Raw genomic sequence first — 9,557 nt, 5'->3', positions numbered from 1 at the left:
CACATCCCCCTAGCCTGCCACCATGTAAGATGTGCCTTTGCTCTTTCTTTATCTTCTGCCCCTCTAGATAATTGTGAGGCCTCCCCAGCCATGTGGAACTGTGAGACCATTAAACTTCTTTCCTTTATAAATTACTCAGTCTTGGGTAAGTCTTCATTAGCAGTGTGAGAACAGATTAACATACCCACTCTAAATACACTGTGAAGTTATTCACTTTTAGCTTCATGTAGTGCTTTTCTAATCTTCCTTAATATGTGTTAATCACTGTCAGCATAGAACTTCAACAATTTATATTTTTGTTTCTTTGGGTCATACATGGTGGTTATTCCAACACCATACCAATTTTCTTCAATAGCTTGACTTTCTGTGCTATAGATAAACATAAATGCTTCCTCTTGTTTTTTCAATCATTGTTACCCAGAGGAGTATATTTATGCCTTTTTGACATTATCCACATTTTTACACCACAGAAAGAGAATCATCAAAACACAGTGAGTAATACAAGTAGGTCATGGCCTTCTGTGGAGCATCATAGGGAACCTGCCTTTGACACATCCAAACTTACATATGTGCCATTGTAATTTCCTTTGTGGGCATGGTTGTAGGTTGGAATCTGGGCTTGCTCAGAAAAGATATATTGCAGATGAAGGGGGCTAGGAGGGTCTCTTTTTCCTTGCAGGTGCTGAATAAACGGTGTGTTCTGCACTGAATTTTGACTGAATCCTGGCAGATGAGGTCACATTTGGAATTTTCTACTTGTAGTGTCATATCAGTGCTCACAAAGTTTCAGATTTTGGAGCATTTTGGGTTTCAGATTTTTGGATTAGAGATGTTAAACCTTTATTAGCTTTCTTTTTTCAAATTAGTAGACTTTATTTTTTGAGCAGTTTTAAGTTTATGAAAAAATTGAGTAGAAGGAACAGAGTTTTCATGTGATCCCTTTTTTCCCCCAGTATATCCTCTGCTATTAATATATTGGATCAGTGTGGCACATTTGTTATCATTGATGAGCCAATATTGATACATTACTATTAAAGTTTATAGTTTATATCAGGGTTCACATTTTATATTGTATGGTTCTGTAGGATTCGGCAAATATATAATTACATGTATACACCATATCATACAAAACATTTTCACTGATATACCTGTGTTCCATCTATTTATATCTCCCCTGTTTCCCCCTGAACTCTTGGCAACTGTAGATCATTTTATAGTCTCCATAGGTTTGCAATTTTCAGAATGTCATAAAGTTGGAGTCACACAGTATGAAACTTTTTCCAATAGGTTTCTTTCACTTAGCAATATTTATTTAAAAGTCTTCATGTCTTTTCATGGTTTGATAATGGATTACGTTTTATAGATGAATAATATTCCATTGTGTGGATATACCATAATTTGTTTATCTATACATCTATTAAAAAATATCTTGGTTAAGCTCATGTTTTGGCAGTTATGAATAATGTTGTTATAAACATTTATGTGCAGGTTTTTGTGTAGATACAAGTTTTCCTCTTATTTGGGTAGACACTCAGGTAAGATTGCTGGATCTTATGGTATAAGTATGTTTATTCTTGGAAGAAACTACCAAGCTGTCTTCCAAAATGGCTGCACCATTTAGCATTCTTACTAACAAAGAATAATTTTTCTTTTGCTTCACTTCTTAGCCAGCATTTGCATTGTTAATGTTTCGGTTTTCAGCCATTCTAAGAGTTGTGTAGCAGCATCCCATTGTTGTTTTAATTTGCACTTCCCTAATGACATATGATGCTATCTTTTCATATGTCTATTTGTTATTTGTGTATCTTCTGGAATGCAGTATCTATTTAGATCTATTTCTCATTTTTTAAAATTCGTTATTTGTTATTATTGTACATTATTTTATATTGTACAGTGTATATTACTTTAATGAGCAATTCTTCTTGTACATTCTTATTGTCCATTATTTTAAAGACTCAAAGACATTTAAACTATCAGTTAAGTCAAATATTTTCTTATATATTTTAAAAAATAATATGAATAAAATGTTGTATTTTAGCATACTATAAAGTTCAACTTGGCAGAATATTAGCCACCACAATCAACATAATCCTGAGACTCATTTGATATTTAATAAATTGTGATGATTATGATCAAAAATAAAATATGTATACAATAGGAAAAACATGACATTTTACTACTAATGAACCTCTATTTGGTTTTTGGTTTTTGTTTTTTGAGATGGAGCTTCATGCCTATTGCCCAGGCTGGAGTGCAATGGTGTGCAAGTAGAAGCTTGGCTCACTGCAACCTCTGTCTCCTGGGTTCAAGTGATTCTCCTGCCTCAGCCTCCTGAGTAGCTGGGATTACAGGCATGTGTCACCACACCCGGCTAATTTTGTATTTTTAGTACAGATGGGGTTTCTCCATGTTGGTCAGGCTAGTCTCGAATTCCTGACCTCCGATGATCCACCCGCCTCAGCCTCCCAAAGTGATGGTATTACAGGCATGAGCCACTGCGCCCAGTTGAACCTCTATTTGTTATAAAATATCCTAATTTTAGAAATCAGAAATATTGAATAAACAATAGGATTTTTAATTTTTATTCTAATTGGTTAACATTTTAATGTAGACTTTTTTCAGAAATGAAGGCACAAGTTCTGTCTATTTGTCTGAAATAATGAGAGGCCTCACTTTAACAGGTAATAGGTTTGCATTTGGGTTGAATCAACTTATAGCACAAGTTGGCAATCATTCAACAACTAATTGTGAAAATTCTATTTGATCATCATTCTTTAACTGGCACAGTACTATATAAGTTACAGTGACACATTCAAAATTACCTTTTTATTTTCATTTGGGTAGTCAAACAAACTTTTATATTCCAAGGTGACATTTGAATAAGTTGTACAGCTAGATTCAGATACAAGGCTATTTTTTACATAACAGGAAAATCAATTTTGTAGTCTAAAATAACTTTTCTTTAACTTGGAACATACGTAAATTTTTAAAATAAGTATCAGTCTATTTCTTTACAGAGAAGTTATTTGTGGAATATTAAGTCTATTTTTATATATTTTCAGTAAGGTCGTTTCTCCCTTCACTGTACATTGGTAACAGAAAAAAATTATATGTCCTGTTTCTAGTATTTTAGTGGATAGCATTGGTGGGACATATGTTTGTATGAGGAATTGATGTCTAATAATGTTATAATAGTTGCTCTGTATTTATTGTTTTGTAGGAGTCATACACTATGCTAAAGACTTTACATAAATTATTTCATTTAACATCATGATAAAATAATATCATAGATTTTTGTATCAGTATCAAAATTTCAAAGTACTTATATAATATCTAATCAGTGATTGAATCAGAATCTTTCATCTACATTATCCTTACTCATGCCTTTATTTTCCACCTATACACACACACATACACACACATCTTCATCTATAAGATTTAACTACCATAAGGTACAAAGGAAGTAAACAATAAAACACTGTAAAAGCCTGAGCCACCATAAGAAATAATTGTGAGTTTCTTTTAAATCTGGAGGCCAAAAAAGCTTTCTTAGGGAAAAGTAGAAGCTTGGACCCAACTATGCCAGTCCTGTTTACAGTGGTATATATTATTTTATCACTGCTTTTTATTCTAAAAATATATAACTTTATGGAATTGAACATTATCCATTAGATCATTATAAAAATTTTTCATGTAATTTTATCTATTTATTACCTCAATTTAATCTTTTCATATTAACATACATAGTTCAAATTACTATTTAAATATTAATTTTTAATTAAAAATTCTCCATATCACCGATCCTCAAATAAACGCATATAAAAACCACAGTAAAATACCATATCACACCAGTCAGAATGGCTACTATTAAAAAGTCAAAAAATAGCAGATACTGGCAAGGCCATGAGAAAAAGAGAATGCTTATATACGGTTGGTGGGAATGTAAACTAGTTCGGCCAATGTAGAAATTTTGGAGACTTCTCAAAGAACTTAAAAGCAGAACCACCACTCAACCCATCAATCTCATTACTGAATGAATATCCAAAAGAAAACAATCCACTCTACCAAAAAGACACATGCACTTACATGTTCACATGGAAACAACCAAGGTGCCCATTAATGGTGAATTAGATAAATAAAATGTGGTATATACACACAATGGAATACTCTGCAGTCTTAAAAAAGAATAAAATTATGTCCCTTCAAGCAACATGAGTTCAGCTGGAGGCCATTATCCCAAGTGAATTAATGCAGTAACAGAAAACCAAATACCATATATTCTCACTTATAAGTGAGAACTAAACAATGGGATCTCAGGGACATAAAGGAACTAAACAAGAGGTACTCAGGGACATAAAGATGGCAACAGTCAAAACTGGAGACTTCTAGAGGAGAGAGTAAGAGGGGGCAAGGGTTGAAAACTAACTATTGGGTATTATGCTCAATACCCAGGTGATAGGATCATTTGTACCTCAAACCTCAGTATCATGCAATATATGCAGGCAACAATCCTGCACATGTATACCTTGAATCTAAAAACTTGGAAAAGAAAAACATAAAATTATTTCTCAAGATAATTTGTCTTAATCTAATTATTTCTAGTAGAATTAAAAAGATGAGAGTAGAATGACTCCTAAAATGTATATTCAAATAAAATTCAAAACCACTTCAAAGGTTAAATTATAGAACACTGTAACAGGAAAATGCATTTCCATTCTAGAACTATAATTATTTTTCAATCTGAGTTTGTTTTTCTTTATTCGATTTGCAATTTTAAAAATCAGTGCCTTTGTAATTTTTTTGCTGTATTTCTGAAATGCCATTAAATGAAGAGCATTTTAGTCTTTGTAGCTTGAATATGTAAAATTCAATACTTTGTTCAATTGTTGCAGTAGTATAAGCAACTTGAATGAAAGGAAGTAAATAAACACTCAGCCTGGCGCGGTGGCTCACGCCTGTAATCCCAGCACTTTGGGAGGCCAAGGCGGGCAGATCACAAGGTCAGGAGATCGAGACCACGGTGAAACCCTGTAGCTACTAAAAATAAAAAAATTAGCCGGGCGTGGTGGCGGGCGCCTGTAGTCCCAGCTACTCCGGAGGCTGAGGCAGGAGAATGGCGTGAACCCGGGAGGCGGAGCTTGCAGTGAGCCGAGGTCGCACCACTGCACTCCAGCCTGGGCGACAGAGCCAGACTCCGTCTCAAAGAAAAAAAGGAAGTAAACACTCATACTCTAATGACATGAATATTTATTTTAAATGTTGATATGTCAAAAAGTTAAATGTTAGTCCATGTTCCAAAATTATCTTCAGAGTATCCGAATTACTTCAGGATTCTGATTTTCTAAATGTTGTTATTTAACTTATTCTAAAAGCATTGAAGATTATATGCATTGATATATTTCAAAACAGTAGATCCTAGAGCTATTTGTATTTCTTTTTCCCAACTAATGTGGTAAAACACAGCAATTTGCCTTCCTTGTGTCTTTAATTATCAGAAGTGTAAAATAATCATTGCTAATTTATATGTGCCACCTGGCAATATCTCAATTCTTTCCTAAGAATTATATGAAGCCATTCATATATATATTCATGGTAATTGAAATGCTGATTCATGGTAATTAATTCTGATTCATGACTTAGAGTATCTTATAGAAAATTGAGGACACCACCAATTTGGTTTTTAGAAAGTTTTGGTACACAGACCAGCTACAATGACTATTCAATTTCTTCACTGCTGAGAAGAGGCCAAAAAAATAGGTTAGTGTTCCTCAACATTTGTATAATTTAAATACGGTTCAATGCAATCTCTCTTAGAGTTTTAAGCAAATTTAGCTGAAGACTTAACCGTTCTACTTAACTTTATGTGCCAAAGTAGTAAATTGTCTTTTAAAATTATTATCAAGTTTTGTCATAGGACACAAAGGTGAAATCACTCACAAATTAACCGTTTGTAATTTGTGATGCGGCCCATTAGGTCAGATTTCTACCAGCTACTTCTGTCTCTTTGCTTCCTATTCTCACTATTTTTGCAAATTAGGTTACAAATCTTTAAAACAGTGATTTAAAATTTTCCATCTTTAAATTTCAGTACATTGGGGAAAACTTACAGTCTTTTTGTCCTCTATTATCTGTCCCTTTGATTCACAAATATACATACACAAGTTGTCTCCCTTCAGTCATGAAGACTGCATGTTTTTCAGTATTCTGAGTAAAGACTGGTATGTCATTTCTATTATGTATTTTCCATCTGATACAGATTAAAAATGAATGGTAACATATGGCTAACCAATCTTAAATTTGATTTCCTATGTGAAGTAAGAACTCCCTAAAGAGAAAAGAAAAAAGTATAGTCATGTTTTAAACAGTTTAACATAAAAACAGAACTGTATTTTCTGGGAAAGTAGGTGTGAGCCTGTCATAGATATTCAAACTTTCAATTACTTGAATTAAACTTACATAGGAGCCTACAAAAAATTATCAAATTTGTCACAAAAATAAATTTAAAATTTAATAATTTACCAGATAATTTAAAAAATATTGTAGTAATTAATATTTTCTAGTCTCAGAATTTATTGTTTATATTTCCCTAAGGAAAAATAATAATAATAATAATTGCATTACTCCACTTTACCTTGATTAATACTATAAAAACAATCTTTATGAAAACAGACATTCTCTGCATTAATGAGAAGTAAAATTGATGTAAAATTTAAGTCTTACAATGATTAAGTCAATTGTTTTACTTTCAAATACTTTTGAGTAAGTATTGAGTATCTGAAAACTCTACATATAACTTAACTTTAAAGAGGAACGTATTTTATGCCTCTTCAGTACAGAAAATTCCTGTTTTGCTAATTGGCTTTAATTTGCTGCTAATTAGATGTTTGTGGAACAGCCCTCATTTCCAGTAACTTCTAAAATCTAAAACTTTTACAACTTGTATTTAACAAAAAATGCTTTTTGAAAGATATTTTTATTATCCCTAATCATACTATAATATAAAACTTGTTTTTATACAGAAATTTCATATGTTCTAACAATGAAAAAAGGAGAACATTGTTGTATAATTTTAGTACAGTTCTTTAGTCTGTTCAGACGGCTATAACAATATATCGTAAACAGGGCAGCTCATAAACAATATAAATTTATTCCTCACAGTTCAGAAAGGTGAGAAGTACAAAATTAAGGTGCCAGCAGATTAGGTGTCTGGTAAGAACTTGCTTTCTTATTGAAGACACTGACAGTGCCTTCTTTCTGTGTCCTCACATGGTGGAACAGGCAATCAAGCTCCCCTGGGACTAGTTTATAAGGGCATTAATCCCAATCATGAGGGCTTCATTTTTGTGACTTAATTGCCTCCCCAAATGCCCCACCTCTTAATACCATCAGCTTGGGGGTTAGGATTTCAATAAATGAATTTTGGGGCAACACGAACATTCATACCATAACATGCAGCAATAAAATAATTGTCTGCTCCTAACATATAATCATAATAGTGCAGCTGAAATAACATAAATATACTTAAAGTACTTGATTTCACTGATTGAATCCTTACATAGCAAATTCTTTCTTGATAAATAATAAAACATTACTTTAGTATAACTTCTGTATACCAACCAATATATAAATACTAAATAGTATATGAATTAAGTTTTGCTCTACAATGAAACCAGCATTCTGCTAAGTTGTAAATGGACTTAGCCATCCAGAAAACGTATTAAAAATTAAACAAAGTTAGCTTTGGAATTCTCATAAGAGTATTTTGTCAGAACTGATTCATGATAGTTCTCTTTCTAAAACAGCTCTTTCATGTTTAGTTACATTTCTAACGTATGAGTAAATTTTTAGTTTTAAATTTATTTTTGATCATACCTGTGTATTCTTTTATGGCTATCTATTTTTACAGATAATATTATTGTTCTGAATTTTTTTATGAAGTGTGATATAAAAGTGAAAAGTAAATCTCATATAATCTCCTATAATGTCAAAAATCGTGAAACTCATTTTGATTTTTGTAGCAGTTCTAATGGAATTGTCAAGAAAGTAGTAATAATCTAGCAGCATAATTATCTCAGTCAGTCAGCCTGCTTTTTCATTTTCTTCATCCAATCCTACATTTCATTTTCTCTTCATCCTAAATAAAATAATTCAGTTTACTGATTAATGAGCTAGCTGCCTACATCCAATTTTGTTCAATTCCTCCATCATGAGTACATTTAAGTCCTGAATTTAAATTTGTATGTCACTTTTTTTCAGAAATCTTTCTTTTATCTCATTCCTGTTTTGGTCCATGGCAGAGCTAATTATCCTTTGGCAATAGCTTTAAAAATCTTAACAAGTTTAAGATTTTTATATCAAAGATGGAAACCAAGTTCTCATAGTTTTCTATTAGGTATTTTTTTCCATTAAATAAAAGGAAGTGCAGTATGTTCCAACAGCAGTGATTAGAACTTATTAAAATTTTTAAGTGATATGGTAAATTTTAAATCATTGACACTCTTGACTGAAATAGAAACACATTTTAATGATGGGAAATCTATAAAAGTAGGAAAAACAGTCTACTGGCAAGATTTATACATCTCAGTATCTTCAAGTCTTATTTACTTTATGCAAACATATCTAAAAACAAGTTTGGACTCTACTAATTTTATTATTTTGTCTTCATGATGCATAGTTAAATGTTACAAAAAGCATTTCCTTTTTTTTTATTATACTTTAAGTTCTAGGGTACATGTGCACAACCTGCAGGTTTGTTACATATGTATACATGTGCCATGTTGATGTGCTGCACCCATTAACTTGTCATTTACATTAGGTATATCTCCTAATGCTATCCCTCCTCACTCCCCCCACCCCACAACAGGCCCCGGTGTGTGATGTTCCTTTCCTGTGTCCAAGTGTTCTTAGTGTTAATTATATGACAAAGAGCATAACTCTTTGTGAGAGCTAACTGCTTAGGTCACCATATAATTAAACCACCATGAGTTAATCACAAACTATAATAATATGTTTATTATTGTTGGGGGATGGGGAATAGCAGATATACCAAAGAGTACTCACACCACCAATTTTATAATACTGATCAAAAAAATTTTCACAGGTTAATGGGTACAAGAGAAGAGAAGAGAGTATAGGCAATTCATGGTAATTCATGTAATGGGAAGTAATAATCTAGCTAGAAACCTCTTCAAAATATATCTATTAGTTTAGCATTAACACATCAAAAAATATTTAATCAGACAAAACTAGTTTGGGAGACAAAATTTCCACTTACATTCATTGGGTGTAATTAGGACAGCATTAATCTTAAATTAGAATTATGAACATGTGTGCAATTTTTATCTCCAAATTAGAGCTACATTTTTGGTTTTCTTTAAGTATAATCACTCATAACTTACATACTTCCATCTATGTATGTGAAACTAAATAAAAGTTACAAAATTAGAACTGAGATCTGTATTATCATATTTTCATACTAACTAAATGGATCACTTTCATTTAGTCTTGAAATATAATGATTGTAAAGATGTATAACTGACTTTTCACCTACCTTTTCA

Source organism: Macaca mulatta, chromosome 8 (assembly GCF_049350105.2).
Source record: "Macaca mulatta isolate MMU2019108-1 chromosome 8, T2T-MMU8v2.0, whole genome shotgun sequence".
Lineage (NCBI taxonomy): Eukaryota > Metazoa > Chordata > Mammalia > Primates > Cercopithecidae > Macaca > Macaca mulatta.
Note: the sequence above shows the minus strand (reverse complement) of the source record.